The sequence below is a fragment of the Polypterus senegalus genome, chromosome 8 (genome assembly GCF_016835505.1).
Source record: "Polypterus senegalus isolate Bchr_013 chromosome 8, ASM1683550v1, whole genome shotgun sequence".
In the NCBI taxonomy this organism is placed as follows: Eukaryota; Metazoa; Chordata; class Cladistia; order Polypteriformes; family Polypteridae; genus Polypterus; species Polypterus senegalus.
This window is the reverse complement of record NC_053161.1, coordinates 47,377,069-47,393,209: the sequence shown is the minus strand read 5'-3', so window position 1 is coordinate 47,393,209 and position 16,141 is coordinate 47,377,069.

Here is a 16,141-nt window from a genome sequence, read left to right as displayed (position 1 = left end):
GCGCTCAGTGTCTTGCGTGCCCTTAGTGAATTATATATATACTGTAGATGAACAAAAATAAAATACGTAATAAATAGAAGTAATGTTATATAATCATAATGAGGAAACTATCAGTATTACTGATGGTCACAGAATGCAAGTGAATAGAAGTGAGTCTTTAATCTTATTTTGAACAGAGTAGATCTTAGAGCTAGTTCAAGGCATCCAGGTCCACGTCTGTATGGAGAGAAGCTTTTGGGCCACTGCTGAGAGTGGTTGGTTTCTCATCCCAAAGAGAGTGTCAGTTTTCAGTTGCCTCAAAGAGAACATATCGTCAATGTTTTGCTCCCCTGAAGAGACACAAGAGATGAATGCAGATAGTTTTGATAGAAGGTGTAACCTCTGGTGATTGGATTACAGTTCTTTCCAGTTACAGATGCAGTACCTGGATATCACATCCAGTCAGAGTTCAGTTTGAGGTTAAAAGCCTAAAAAGGCTATTTGGGTGCCTTTTGTATCAAGGTGTCTCTACAGAAGTTTTAGCTCAGCTTGGATATTTCACCTTTGTTGGTAGAGCTGTAGTTCTGCCATTAACTTTATTGTTCACTCAAGAATGCAGGTAGGGTGAGAGGGGGCTTGATTTCTGCATTCCTGTTGAATCTTCTTCTTAACAGGCCTTGTAGGCCACAAAAAGCCTAGCAAAATGAGCAATGCCCACTTTGTCCTACAGCACTATAAAAGTGCCATAATACTCCAGACTACTAGATGGATGCAGCAGAGTATTATGTATGACCCTGCATTTGTTCCTTGGTTTATGTATGTTGTCCATTTTTTTGTTATTTTTTATTACTTGTAAGTATTATTTTTCATGTGCTTTTTGTACATACATAAATTTTGTTCATATAATTATGTTTATTTAGCTGCTCCTGCAATAAGGTGTAACAGTGCTCCTTAGTCGACAGTGAATACAGCAGTTTTTAATATATCCCACTTAACATTCCAAGAGTCTCCAATATTCTCAGATTTTGTAGATAGAAGGTAGCCATCAGATCTTTTATGCTCTCCTTGTGACACTTCTCAAGTTCAGCGCTTGTCAGAAAGGTAGGTCCGTGACGACAGGGCATATCTTTGATGTAAAAATCCATTCAGAAAATGAATACCTTATGTTAACATTAATAATTAAAACAATAATTCTAAAAAATAATTGTAAAAAGTGTAAAGAAAAAAGAGCTTCTGTTAAGACTGCTGAATGGCACAGCACCCAGAAGACATACAGATGTACAGTATGTCTTGTGTATTTAAGAATGTTCTTTGTGTTTTAGGGGTGGCACTCAACCAACCTTTATATTCTAGAGGAAGCGTCTGTCCCAATAGAGATTCATTGACTGATTTCTGGGTTTTTTTTTTCTGCTTTATTATAGTTTCTGAATATAGGAATTTGATTTTGACATGCTAGCTTTGGGTTGCTTTTTTAGGCAAATAGTTTTTTTCCTTTTCTCTATTTTTGTTTTATTCTTTGTACTTCCATTTTGGAATTTAAAATAAATTCTGTATTTTAAAGATTCTTGTGTTAGCTTTCATTTTCAAATAAAGATATTAGCATTGATCTATAAATACATTTCTTTATCCTGTATGCAATTACAAAGCAAGCTCAGTAGGATTTTTAATGAGACATATATATTAAACAGCAATTGATGCCATTTTTTACATCACTTGAATTGAAATCTGCTTACTGTGAAAGCTATTGAGCCTCAACATGCCTATTTGAGTTGTTTTAAACTACACAATATTGTACAGAGCTGTTAAAAAGCATGTGTTTAATGTAATCTAATAATGTAAGCAATTGTACTCTATTGTCATTGTCATTTCTGCATATGACTCACTGTAACAAAACATTTAAAAAAATAAACTTTAATAACTGACTTAAATTTAAAATCCTCCAACTTCCAAACCAGTCTGTGAGTGCACCTGAATGTTATGACTTGCATACATTTTCTTCCTTGTTTCAATTTACTGTGGACAGATTTCAATTTTTATGACAGAAGAAAAGGAACTTGGCTTAAACAGAAGTCAGCGGTTTTGTCAAGCCTCCTGCTATGCCAATAATACTTACTGCCTAAATTTTAGGATTTAATTCATTTTGGCTTTAGCCCTTAATCAGTACTTTGCCTGTTTCTAAACTTAAATATTTTGAAAAATTCTGATTATTCTTGTCTTTATGTCTACACCACTCTTACTTTTATATGTTAAAAAAAATGTGAAAGTGGTATACAACTCGACTTTAGGTGTCTAAAACTTTGTTATAGATATCTGTTTTGATTCAAAAGCTCCCAAATGTTATTTTCAACTGTTTCATTTAACTAAAATAAATATATACTTGAAAAATTACATACTTGACAATGCTTCCAGTACCAAATATTTTAATCTTAACAGCAAACTACAAATTCACTAATTGTCAAACAGCGCAAGCTGAAAAATGTGTAACATATATAGTCAAAGCTTCCCTAACTGCTCTCAAATTTCTCCTATCTTAATTAGAAGGGCATACACTCGTATTAGGAGCATCTTTACCTGTATTTGTTAAACTTTTTCAAAGTACTTAAAATTCTACCTTAAGTGTTTCCATTTTACTGTGAATATCAATGTTCAAAGATTCTAAACTTTTTTTTGCAGTAAATTAATGTTTTAAACAAACTTTTTTTTATTATTTTTCACTTTTTAGTTATAATTATCTTTTTGGTTTTTGAAACTTGAAAATATTCTCAATGATAATTTTTTCATTTCAATACTGTAATAGAAAAGAAGCTGTTGGCTATATCAGTTGTCATTGAGTACAATGCACTGAGTCACCTCTATATTTGAAGATACAGTATATAGCATTCCAACAGGCGGTGCTTCCAGCGTCTCATATTTGTATTTTAGTTGTACAATATAAAAGTTGGCTATAAGAATGATAATTGTCTTTGAGAACCATACAATGTGCTTCTGTCTTTGTAGATCTGTTGCATTCTAACAGGGAGTGTGGTTGAGCCTATTTTTTGTTTGGTGCAAAGTGCCTACTTACTGTAGAGAAAAGAAGAATTGATGCAACTATTATGTTTCAGCCAGGGTGTCATTCCTGGTTCAAGTATGTTTTTCATTTATTTAATAATTTGTGATCATGAGTAAGCTTAGTTTTGTGGGGTGTATGTTTTGTGGAGCTATGTCCCTTGTTGTTGAGCCTGGATTGGCAGGGCCCCTGATGCTGAAATTGTGGAATCATCGCTATTGGTATTTAAATCAAAGCAGTAGATGTAATAGCTACTACAGTATTTACATTTTTCCGGTTATTCGGTTTGTGCAATGTCTTTGCAGATTCCTGGTTTTGACCCTCTGCTTTTGATATAGGGTACCTGTTGTATGATGTATCACTCTGTTTATGTGTATTTTATCTTTTTCTGTTATTTTTGTTAAATCTAAATTATTGTTTTCAGGTATTTTTGTGGGTGGCACGGTGGCGCAGTGGTAGCGCTGCTGCCTCGCAGTTAGGAGACCCGGGTTTGCTTCCCGGGTCCTCCCTGCGTGGAGTTTGCATGTTCTCCCCGTGTCTGCGTGGGTTTCCTCCCACAATCCAAAAACATGCAGGTTAGGTGGATTGGCAATTCTAAATTGGCCCTGGTGTATGGGTTTGTTTGTGTGTGTCCTGTGGTGGGTTGGCACCCTGCCCAGGATTGGTTCCTGTGTTGGCTGGGATTCGCTCCCTGTGACCCTGTATTCGGATTCAGCGGGTTAGAAAATGGATGGATGGATGTATTTTTGTAATTACTGCTGATTTTGCTTATCATTCTGTAATTCCTTCCTCGTGTTTTGTGGGTGGAACTGGCCTCTGATATAACATCAGAGGAACTGCCCTCCACCTTTATATTTTGGTGGTTCAGATGGTTTTCTCGGGTTTTCATATGAAGTTGTAGGAGTCATTATTGTAAGTATTATTTTCATTTATTTTTCTGGCTTTTTTGAATTTCTTGCCTTCTCTTTGGATTCTAATTATTTGATTGAGGATTGAACTTGTTAGAGTTGGGATACCAATTTAAGCAAATCTTTTTTGCCCTTCTTCACATTTTTTTCTCTTTCTGTGCATCCTTTTGCTTTCTTAGAAACTCTCCCCTGAAGACATTTCATATTTTTGAAACTACTGGAAGCGTTTTATACTTTTGTAGCCAGCTTTATTGGTAGCACTTTGGGCTGGCTGCCTGGGGTAAGGCCTTATCTCATTGGTACTAGTTTGCTTTGTAGGACTTTTTGTAGGGCTCACACCCCTTTTCACAATGATTGAGTCTCAATCTCACAACAGTACTTGTTTTTTATAAATGTTTTGGGTGTTTCCGGTGGAGTTTTGGTAACTTTTATACGTGGAGATTGGCTTTTAGAATATCCTATGTTACTTTTGGTGCAAATACATTATGTTTTTGGTTGCAATACATGCACAAGTGGGCCAATAATGAAATCCAAATTAAGCAGTCATTATTTTAAAATGTTAATTTTACAAGAGTGTAGCCTAAAATGTCACATACTGTTAGACCTTTTCATGGAGAAGATGCTAAATTAACCTTTATATACTTCCTGGCATTCAATTTTTTGCTCTGCTCTGGGACCAGACCTGGGTTGAAGTTATATTTAAATCTCTTTCATCTAATGTCTTTTTGTTGTAGAGTTGTGATAATTTTAATAATAATTCTTGAATATTAATAATGATTTCTGACCTGTGGAGGAGAGCACATTAACTGTGTTTTCATTAAATCTCTTCCTGTAGAGTACACATCTCCACATTAATAATGTGTTACTTTCTGTACCAATAAGAAAGATTTCCAATAAAAAATGCTATATTTCTGAGAAGTGTGAGAAATTAAAAAGCAACTTTTAGCAGAGTAGCCAAAATATGGTTATATCCCAGCCTCTCAACTTGCGGGGAGAAAGTGTACAAAATCTATGAATCCTTTTGAATCATTTATGCAAGTACAAAAAGTAACTTCTACCCATTAGTGGCAGAAAACTATCCATGACTTCTTCTGTAAACCATGTTTTGTGATGAAATATTACTGAATGTATGGATACCTATTCTGTTCAAAGCCACTGTAGGGAGTTACATTTAAACGATTCTTTGATATACAGCAGAGGTCAGGTATGCGGTGAACTGACAGGCTGAAATGTGTCAATGATTAACATAAAGTATAACACAACAGTAAAATATGGCAAGTGCCTTAATTTATGGATCTTTTGAGATTAATCTAATACACTATTTTATTCAAACATAACTCCTAATCCATTGATGTTTAGCATAAATTAAAATGATCTAGCTTAGTAAGAATTATCTTTTATATCTTTTGTTAGAGAAAAATTCCCTGTGTACATCTAACACAGTGTAAACTGTGGATCACAGTCAGAAAATATGCTTAGTTCTGTTTTATCAGTGGTATGGACAGGGCTTGATTTGGGCCCGTATACCAGCTTTCGCACCTCCAAGGGGAAAACTCTCTACTTTGCTTCCCAGAACAATTTAATGGTTTCTGACTATCAGAACATTTTACAATCTTCAGGACCCACCTCCCCACTATCTGAAATAGTTTAATGGTTTCTGTATATCAGCGTGCTTTCCGACCTCCAAGTGGGACCCACATAATTGGCAGTTGTAATGATCTTACATTTTAAGCATTATTGTGGGCCTGCTGTCTCTGGTAATCATTTACCAGTAAGGCAACAGTTTGTTAGGACTAAATTAAAGGGAGAAGATGAAGCATAAATTAAAACCCTCGCTGAACCATGGCTGTTATGTTTCAGTCAGGGTTCTCCCCTGGCTGGTGTTCACATTCCTCATTTATGTTTGTTTTGCTGCCATTATTGATTATCTAGTTTCTATACATTTATGCATTTTTTATTATGTGCCATGTGTTCTGTGGATAGTTCCCCAATTTGTGGGCCACCTGCCTATCAAGGGACAGCCACAGGGCTGAGGACAACCCACAGTCCCATGCAGTTCATTGAATGCACTAGGAGGTTGGTGAATTTTCCTGTCTTTATTGCTCTTTTAGATTATCACTGATTTTCTGGATTTGTTTGACCTTTTGCTCTGTTTTTGAGCTATTCTTCTGGCTTAAATTTTGGGACTGTATTATTCAGCTCCAATCTAGGCTTCAGATTTGTTTGTGTACTTGTGTACTTACAATCACAAGGAACATAGTCAGGTGTTAATGCTGGCGACACATATTTTGAAATAATTCCAATGTCATTGTAATGGAGAAAATTTGGCTTTTGTGATTTGGAAGATATGAAAGGGTATATCTGTGAACATTTATAAAGCAGGTGTACATAATTCAGGAGGAGCCTGTACAAGTACTTGATAACAGGCTGGCCCTGTGTTTTTTTCCTCTTGTACACTAAACCCACAGATGGAAAAGCAAAGGGTCATATGAATTCAGAGTGACATCAAAATGTACAGAAAACTCAAGCTTACATAAAAGGCAGAAGCTGACTGGTCAGTAGACAGTAGGTCTTAAGACATGAAAACATTAATATGATTGCCAGTCATTGCACCATCAGTAAAGTCTGTACAAATTGCTTATTGACTGTCTGTATCGAAATTGCTTCTGAAATGCAAGAATACGGCACATAGAGGGTATTGTTAGAATGTAGTAAGGAACTGAACCAAGGCCTTTGAAGATGTGAAACAGCAGCATAGACCACTGTACCAATCAGCCACCCTTTTAATTAGGTATTCACCAAAATTGTTTCATTTATTTTCATATATCACAGTAATACATTTTTTCTTAGAAATATTAGGTCATCTAAAGTTTTTTTTTACTAATTGAGAAGAATTCATTTCCATAACTGTCTTTAAAGTAATGTTCCTTTTGTCAGGTGGTTTGAGAAATAGTGATGATTCCATTACATTTGCTACCTTTATTGTTATTATGACAATAATTCCAAAATGGCTGTAATCTTTGCTTTCAAGTGTTGAACGTCTCCTCCCTGTGATGCATTCCTTGAATTAATATTCAGAATGCACTATATATCTGTTTATTACTATTATTACCTTCTATTATTATTAGATGAACCATTGGATTTATACGTTAATGTTGTATTCTATATTTAGCTGAACTCCGAGGAAGGCCAATGGATTACATTTTTCATATTTCCATTTTCAGCATGCAGATTTTTCTAAATAAGTGCATAATAATGGAAACTGAACTATTTTCTTCAGAATGAAGAGCATTCCTATTCCATTTTTATTATTCTGCTGTCAGTTAATTTAGTTAGTGAACTAGGAACTTCACACATAAATTGTTATCAGAAAATATTCCTTATAAAATCAAGGCATCTATTGTTCAATGAGCATAATCCAGTTCAGGGTCACAGGAAATAATGCAGTTTCTGCCAGACACAAAGCTTGAAGCAACCTTGAAATTCACTTATTCTGTCCTATTCTGTCCATTATGGAGCACACACAAGAACATTCTCACGTTCATTCATATAGGCACAATTAGGTTGCCTGCACATCTTTCAAATGGCGAGGGAACTCAACACAAGCAATGATCAGGTGAGGAACTCACGGCTCTGGAACCTTGAAGCATCAATGCTAACCTGTGTGCCACCCTTCTTTATAATACTGTCACACATGTGCGCATGGCAGCAGCTAAAGGGCTCAAATGAGGGTAATTCCATGCCAGACCAGGGGGTGGTGGAGTGCGCAAATCTTTTTTCTCTTTCCACTGAAAACCACTTATGGGAAATCCTGCCTGGCCCTGATGACATCACTTCCAGTCCCAGGCCCGGTGATGTCACTTCCGGTCTCAACCCCAATGACATCACTTCCTCTGCCTTGCTTTAAAGCCATCATCTTTACCTCACCCAAGCAGTTCTGTTTTGAACTCCAATCTGTACACAACTGTACTATCTATTCATCTGCTTTTTGCAGCAGGGTTCAAGTATACAGGAGGCTGCCCCAAACCTTTTTGTGGCTCTCTTGTCGTTCTTTAACATACAAAAAGTAAAAAGCACTGATTGTTGTATGTCATGGAGTATCTTTGCCCAAAATGTGGCCAAATATAGGACAATTGCTAATATTCGCATATTCAAATTGAAGCAACTGAGCCTTATATCATTTCTGTTCATCGTTGATGGTTATATTCATTTCTTTTGTTACTGAAATTGGTTTTCATCTTCACTCAATTGAAAACACACAGTGAGAAGTAATTTGAACAGGCTGTGTATCTTACACAGTTGTTTTTTGTTCATAATATACATATCCTAAGGTGACACACTGGCAGAACATTTTGCTTTACATTAGCTAATAGGAAATGAAATGCTTGTACAATACAGTTACTGGAAGGGAGTTAAGAAACACAACACCTAGAAAAGAACACAGAATAATAATTACTGACCCTGAAATAGCTCTCTAAAAATTATGCTAGCAATGTCTCAGTATTCTCTGAATTTTATTGATGTCTCCACTCAAGTAAAGAACTTATAAATTCAGGACCAGTCTGAACAACCAGTACATATGAAATGTTATATAACACCCCATTAACAAAGCAGTTTCACAGTACATGGGCATACAATTTCTGAAATCTTGGATGTCAGTGGAGATTTTTATAATACCAAATGTTCAATAGGTAACTGAACTACTATAAGCAGAAAACAAGATAAGAGATGTCCTTCTAGTTAATCTAATACCACAAGATCCTTTGATATTTCTTTGTGGAAAATGTTCTGCAAAAGCAGATAATGATCACTGTGATATTAAAAAAAGTGTTGTTGCTTAGAATGTGAACAAATAATTTTTTCATTATCTTTCCTGAAATTAGATTACTCTATGCATAATGATTTTCATTTAGCTTAATACTTAGACATATGCCTAAAAACAGTTTTGAATATAAATCAAATTTCTATCATTTCAGACACACAGTTTGATTGATGGCATACTCTTTAGTTTTAACAGCAACACTTTTTCTATCTTATTTGTGTGAAGAAGTGTTTTAGTATATGGTGTCCTAATGGTCTCCACTCTCGTAAATAGGCATGTTTCTAAGGCTGTCTGGACATTATTGGTTGATGTCTCTGTCATCTTTCTTAACACTTCATGAATTATTCTGTTTTATTTAGTGCTGACAATCGCTTCCTTTCTTATCCTCTAATTCTCCTTGAATGGTTAATCTTCATAGTGCTAACCCATCATGACATGTAGCAAGGTCAATAAAGGCTGAAGCTCTTTTTAATGGACTTTAAAATGACCTTTACTATCACAGCCCTCAATCTTTTTTTTTTTTTAGGAATAATCATTTCAGTAAAAACATGTTTCTATGGTGCAAATCTCAGCCAGCTAAATGTGCTATATATAAACATCAAGGATCTGAAAAAATGTATTTTTTTGTAAAATCAAAATAAAAAGTACTTGATTAAGTAGAGTGCAACTATTCATGATGATAGTAGGTAAGCAGTAGCTGTCAGGATGTCCAGCTATTTAAGATCTTTGGAGTGTTTCAGGTTTGTTTTTATTTTCTGGATTTTTTTAAATATAATTTTTATTTATACTTCATTTCTGTTCTTCTTGCACATTATCCAAATTTACATCAAGAGTTTTGCTCTCTTGTGGGGCTGATGTAGTTGATGTGACAATTATGATTCTTTTGTGTTTGTAGATAATCACTGTCTGAACTAAAAAGTTGTAAATAAATAAATAAATAAATAAAGGCCTGTATCTCACTAACCAATGAAAAATGGTGTTTTGTTATTTGTAGATCACAATCTAAAAAGCATAACCTCAAATACAATTCTTGTTTTGCATCATTATGAAAGTATGATAGATTAACCTTCATTTATTCCTCAGATTCTTGTTTGCGGTTATCAACCATTGCCACTCACAAAAAGTTAGAACATTAAAAAGAGAAAGACCTTCTCATTAGTCACAGAGACTAGTTGTGCACCTTTGTCAAGCTGTGCTGTGACGAGGCTGTAATATCAATAATACAGATGGTAGGTAGGTTCTGATGTTTGTGATCATAGATTAAGAGATTGAGCTTCAGCACTTCAGTGCCGGTTGAAGCCCAGTTTGAGTCAAAGGTGGGGATTGACAGATGTCACCCCCCCATTATTCATAGTGGGTACTCGGTATTATTAGACTTCGTCGACCTGTTAGGGGAAACACTAAAATTGTACTCTCCACTTTTCTATATGCCAAATCACTATAAGGGTGCTCTCTCATTTTATATATGCAGAGATATGATAAGGGTGCTTTCTCCTTTAATACTAAAACTTCAGGACATGATTACATATGAACTCCCCACCTCAGAGAGTTTGGGTTCCTAGTTCAGTTCCAGGCTGAAATACCTTCAATGCAGAGATTGAATTTTTCTCTGGATTTGTGTAAGTTGTCTCAAGGAGCTTTTCTTTTCTTGGACTTTCATTTATGAACACCCTTTGATAGTCTGGGATCCCAACTTAAGAGTATTCATACTTCCATACTGTTGTTGCTACTTTTTGGATTACCTATTACATTGTCAAGATTAAATTATACATGAATGATTTTCTTGCTTGATCCTTAAAGTCTTTATGCAGGTCATTTTTAGGTCAATCAATTTAACACAAAACCATCTAAATCAAATCTGGAATTAAGGCAACACAAACCCACACATCAGTAACAGTTTGCTACAATTATTTAAAGAGCACTGCTTGGATGGTGGCTCACATCATGCTTTGGCAGCAGTATCTTGGTCTGCCCAACTGTGTCACACAGATTAGCATTTCTATAAATATAGAATTCATTTTTAAATTTTAAACACATTTTGTTTTTCTTCAAATCAGAACTGATATTTTGCAAATTTGCCTCGTTTTGGCAAGGATAGGAGTCTACATTTTGGCAGAGAAGAATAGATGGTTTCATAACCATGTTAATATATTCTGGGTGCCAGGGTAAAATTGTGCATTTCTTATGAATTATGTTCAATCTGTTTTATAGTAGAGCAAAAACTGGCAACAAATAAAAGTAAAAAAATCCGTGGACTTTTTGAAAAGAATCTAAGGCCATGTTGCAAAGAAAAAAAAAACCAATTGGTTTAGTTTGGTCAATGGCTAGCAAAATTTGAACTGCAAAAATTTCTAAATGTATTCTGGAAAATTAGAGTTGAAGTGATGTGAAAAAACATATCTCAAGCATCATCATTTATTTTAAAAAATTACTGGTAAAATGTATTACATCTACGGTTGCCATTAGAGATAAGGATATTTTAAGTGCAATAAGGCATATCTGGAGACCAGCTTGGAGATATGTCGCTCAGTTCCTAGCAGGGCAGGCAACCAAAACTAATACCCTTAGAATCTGTGATAGCCTGCCTTCTCTCTTATTAGAATATATATTTATATTCCTTTTCTCTTCTTTTTTCTTTCAACATCCGTATTCTTTTCCAGTCTCACCTGTCCAACCCCTTTGCTCTCACAATGTCTCTGTGTTGAAATATATTAAAATGCATGAAGAAGTCATGCATAAAGATACCTATAGGGTCAAAATGTTTATCTACTGGACTCAGTTTCAGAGATTTAAATTTTGCTGGTAAAGCAACGACAGGTTTCTTTTATTATAAAATAAACAGGGTTTGACACAATGTGAAAATACCATTTTTAGAATTATACATTCAAATTTGAACATAGTGCTGTCTACTCAGTTGCACTTCAGGCCCCCACAGCAGTCTTCCTTTCTGCTTTTTTATATTGGTTTGTCATTACAGGATATGTACTTGTAGGTTTGGAGTAATGTTCCATTTGTCACTGAAAAAGATTTATAATGCTAAGTGTAAAAAAAAAAAAAGATTCAAAATGTGCTTCTCCTGAAGCAAAAAAGCAGAAATGGAATGCAGATTGTTTTGCAAGTCATTCTGTTTTAGCCTGTGAAAGAAATAATTGTCATGTCAGGTCAAGTCATTTTGATTTGTTGGGACGTTTTCCAAATAGGGTGCAGCAATTCACAGTTTAGAACCCTAGGATGGCTTCTAACCTCAGGGAGTATGTTGGTGTACAGTATGTTCAGCTTGCGATATTCACCTGGATTTTTTCTGCTATGCCATTTCTTGTTCCCACTGTTCAAAACTATGCACTTTAAATTAATTTTCTTTTACAGACCCTCTAGGGGTGTTTTTTGACCTTCAATGAACCTCACATACATCCAGGATGTTACCTAACTTTTCTCCAAATGCATACACCAGAGAAAAGAAGTCATCAAGAATAAAGAATGTATGTCTGCCTAAGTCTTTAAAGTTATACAATGCAAAAGCAATAACATTCGAATTGTATGTAGTGATGTGAAATAAATTGCAATCATGTTTTTGTAATACTAAACATAAATATGTCTATTGGTCTACATACATGTAATTTTTCTTGCATTTTTTGCAATAACAAAAAGAGAAAATATTTGACAATTTTTACTATTGACATTAGAAATATTGAATTCAGATGAGTGTATACATATGCAAAACATCCATCCACCCATTCATCCATCCATCCTTTTCCGCTTATCCAAGATCGTTTCGCGGGAGCAGCAGCTTGAGCAGAGATGCCTAGACCTTTCCCTGGCCACTTCTACTAGCTCATCCAGGAGGCATTCCCAGGCCAGCTGAGAGACATAGTGTGTCCTGGGTCTTCTCTGGGGCCTTCTCCCAGTTAGACATACCCGGAACTCTTCATCAGGGAGGCATCCAGGAGGCATCTTGATCTGATGCCCTGAGCCACCTCATCTGACTCCTGTCGATGTGGAGGAGCAGCAGCTCTACTCTGAGCTCCTCCCAGATGACCGAGCTTCTCACCCTATCTTTAAGGGAAAGCCCAGAAACCCTGCAGAGGAAACTCATTTCATCTGCTTGTATTCACAATATTGTTGTTTCGGTCACTACCCACAGCTCATGACCATAGTTGAGGGTAGGAACGTAGGTCGACTGGTAAATTGAGAGCTTTGCCTTTTGGCTCAGCTCCTTTTTCACCATGACAGACCGATGCAGAGCCCGCACCACTGATGCAAAACATAGATACTGTAAATGTCTCCCACAGGTGAGGACTTTTAAGGCAACTACTGGGGAAGAATTTGGGAGTGACACAATGACATGTCTCCCATTCTATCATTAGCCAGGATCAGCACAACCTAGAAGAAGTCCAGTAACCTTCCTTCTAACTCCCTACATTATATTCCATTCAGGTTAAAATGGCAGCACCACTGGAAGAAGGCTTCATTTGGCAAATTGAAGAGAGAAGATAAACAACATTTATGTATATAGTACATTTTCATACAAAAATCTAGCTCAAAGTGATTTAGAAGTTGACAGATAGTTACAAGACAAGAAAGGCAATAATATTAAAGAATAAGTAAGAACAAAATAAGGTAAGATCAAATGGCTGGGTGGACAGAAAAAAAAAACTCCAGTTAGGTTGGAGAAGAAAGAAAAAAACAAAATCTGCAAGGGTTCCAAGGCCAAAAGACCACTCAGCACCCCATTGGGAAAAAATAAACATCTTTCAATTATAAGGTGTTAAGATGTTGCTCCATTTTTCTAGGCTTACCCCTGACACTTTTTAGCTAAATGCTGAATAAATGTAAACATTTGTAAATATGTGGAAGATTCAAGCAGCCAAATACCTGTTACATGCGAAGAGGAGCCAGCCTCCTGACTGACAGTATACTTCTTAAAAGCAGCATTCTAGAGCACCATGAAGTCCAAACGGTCCAGCATTTCCTGCATCAGGAGGTGACGACAAGGAGCAGCCTGCATGAGGAGGACTCTGGATGGAAGAGCTAAAATATTGTGTGCAGTGGAGTGGATGAGGAGGCAGGCATTGGGATCCCTGATGATTCATTAATTTATTCATTCAAAGTTGTTTTTTTTTGCGAGAGATGGACGTTTGAAGCGGAGCTCCATTATCAGCGGTGATATTTTTTTATATTATCTTCTTATTATCCTGAGATAGCCTGTATTTATCCAACCTGAGGGTACTACTACAGTATATGCAAGCATATTTAAACATGGCCAACAAGAAAGAGGCTCAGAAAGAAATAAAAACTAAAGCTACATCCAAGCTCAGACCGACAAGTCCAAGTTCAAACTCAAGGTATGGCCTTTCAGAGACTGACCTGGATCAGAAGGGCGAAAGCCCAGACTCCTCAGGACCACAGTCCGCTACATCGTCTCCAGCTGAGAGCGAAATGAGGAGCGAATGTACGAGTGCGAGTGATGCAGGTCATGATAGCTCGCCGATTGGTGAAGATCATCTGAAACTGGAAAAGGCCTTGTAGTCCGCACTTTCAACTACTTCATGCGAGCTGGGTACACTGGCTGTAATAGAGCCCGCCGCCTCACCAATGGTGCACTAAAGCAGAAATGATCGGTCTGAACTGAAGGTGATGATCGCTGAGCTCAAGCAAGCTCAAGCAGGGCTCAAGCAAGAGATAAAGAAAGATATAAGGAAAAGCGAGAAGGCAAATGAGAAAGCAAGTGAGAAGGCAAATGAGAAGCTGCGACAGGAGCTGAAGCAGGATAATAAAGACTTGGAGAAATGCATATATATTCTCTTTGAGGCAGTCTTTAAAGATATGCTGGGCAAAATTGAAGAGCACATTCAGGAAACCACATCTAAACTGAGCACACTTGCTGATCAGATGGAGGATGTCAAGGAAACATTCACGATTCGGATTGAAACAGCCTAAAATCTAGCTACCACTGCTGAAGGAAAAGCAACAGCTGCCAACTCCGAATGCAAAAAACTCAGAGACAGATTTGCTGCTCTGGAAGATGGAAGCAGAAGGAATAATATTAGAATCGAGGGTCTATCTGAGAATCGTGAAAGTCCAAACCCATTGAAATTCGCAGCTGAACTATTCTCTAAAATAATTGGAGAGGACTTTAAATCAGATTCTGAGATAGCAGCGGCTTATTGCATACGCGGATCAAATACCGTTAGACCTAGGTCTTTTATTATCCGCTTCGAGAGATTATTATTTAAGCTAGAGGTGATGGCACTTCTCTACACAAGCAAGAGATTATATATGAAATTAACCACATTCGTATTTTCCCTGATTTCTCTCCCGCAACAGCTGTTAAATGTGCAGCTTTCTACAACATTAAACAGCGGTTACGGCAAGCCGATATCGAATACAGCCTCTTGTATCCTGCCAAACTGAAAGTGGAAGTGCAAGGCCAATTCTATGTCTTCGCCAGCAAGGAAGAAGCAGAAAAGGAATTAAGAAAGCTGATCCCGACACTATTCTGAAACACAATAGTGAGTCGTAGACATGGCAAGGATATATAACCTACTGTCTGAGCCATTTGTAATGATATAGATATTAAAATTATACATCCTTTTTATTACTCGGACACTATCTGTTTATGTTTTACTTACAGTTATAGACGTGCGTGTTTATATTTTATTTATTTATTTATTCTTTTTTTTTTCTAATACCCTAAAGGAGACTGTTTAACATCATACCCTTGGTTTATTGTTATTGTTATTATTGCATTAACACCATTCCCTGGGTTTATTATCTTAATACTTAAAGATTGCTGAAGATTATATTTTAAGCTTATAGTTTGTTAATGATTATATTTTAGGCATACAGAGATCCCTCACTATATCGCTCTTCGACTTTTGCGGCTTCACTCCATTTTAAATGTAAGCATATCTAAATATATATAATGGATTTTTCCCTGGTTCGCGGATTTCTGCGGACAATGGGTCTTTTAATTTATGGTACATGCTTCCTCTTTTTGTTTGCCCAGTTGATTTCATACAAGGGACTCTATTGGCGGATGGCTGAGAAGCTACACAATCAGAGCACGTATTATGTATTAAATAAAACTCAATGATATACAATATGCTTCCCGCGCGGTGCTTAGCACACTTAAAAGCTCTAACAGCACGTATTGATTTTTGATTGTTTGCTTTTCTCTGTCTATCTCACTCTCTCTGACATTCTCTGCTCCTTACTGAAGGGGTGTGAGCAGAGGAGCTGTTTGCACAGAGGCTGTTTGCATAGAGGATACGGACGCTCCTCTAAAAAATGCTGAAAGACTACCTTCACATTGCTCCCTTCTTTGCAGCCGCTCTATCGCGGTGCTTTGCTTACTTAAAAGCCCAACAGCCCTATTGATTTTCG